Source organism: Chrysochloris asiatica, unplaced genomic scaffold, assembly GCF_000296735.1.
Source record: "Chrysochloris asiatica unplaced genomic scaffold, ChrAsi1.0 scaffold00105, whole genome shotgun sequence".
NCBI lineage: Eukaryota > Metazoa > Chordata > Mammalia > Afrosoricida > Chrysochloridae > Chrysochloris > Chrysochloris asiatica.
This window is the reverse complement of record NW_006408623.1, coordinates 6,584,300-6,585,538: the sequence shown is the minus strand read 5'-3', so window position 1 is coordinate 6,585,538 and position 1,239 is coordinate 6,584,300.

The following is a 1,239-nucleotide window of genomic DNA, read 5'->3' as shown; positions in this document are numbered from 1 at the left end:
AGGGGAAGAGTTAGGGAGGTATATGAACCGGCTAAATGGGATCCGGGTAACTAGTGATTTACACACAATTTTGGAACAATGATACTAAATGGTTTGTAATTAGGAAAGATTTACACAAGGGTTGTATTCTTTCACCATACTTATTTAACCTGTAGACTGAGCAAATAATTTAAAAAACTGGATAATATGAGGAAAAATGTTGCATTGTGATTGGAGGATGACTCATTAACAGTGTGCAATATGAAGATGATACATCCTTGCTTTCTGAAAGCCATGAGGACTTAAAATACTTACTTATGAAAATCAAAGACCACAGTTTTTTATATGGGTTCCAGCTCAATGTAAAAAAAAAAAAAAATCCTCATCACTTGAACAATAAATGACATCAAGATAAATGGAGAGGAAAATGAAGTTGTCAAAGACTTCATTTTGCTTGGCTCAACCATCAAAACTTAAGGAAGCAACAGTCAAGAAATAAAATGATATATTGCATTGGGCAAATTTGTTGCACAAGACTTCTTTAAAGTGTTCAAGAGCAAAGATATCTGTTTGAGGAATAAGGTGCACCTGACCCAAGCCATACTGTCAATAACTTCATATGTATGTGAAAGTTGGACAATGAATAAAGAATACCATAGAAAAAATGATACTTTTGAGTTATGGTGTTGGAAGAGAATATTGAAAGTACCATGTGCTGCCAAAAGAACAAACAAATCTGTGTGGGAAGAAGTTCAGCCAGAATGTTCCTTAGAAGCCACCATGGCCAGACTTCATCTGTCATACTTTGGACATATTATCAGGAGGGACCAGTTCTGGAAGAAAGACACCATGCTTGCTGATGTAGACGGTCAGTGAAAAAGAGGAAGACCCTCAATGAGATGGATTAGCACAGTGGCAGCAGCAGTGGGCTCAAGCATCACAACAGTTGTGAGGTTGGTGCAGGACCCGGCACTGTTTAGTTCTCTTGTGTATAACAAAGTCTGTATTGATGTGATGGCACCCAACAACAATTTTGTGTTCAGCTCTTGTACCTCCTCATTTCTTTTAGCATCTGTAGCTGGAGAGCAAGTTTCATTTTGCTCTTTCCCTTCTTTCTTTCTTCTTAATGACTTTTTGCTTTCTTCTTATATGATGTTCTTGATGTTATCCCACAACTCTTCTGGTCTTCGGTACAGACTCATAGCGACCTTATGCACAGCAGAACAAATCATTGCCCAAACCTGGGCCAAACTCACTACT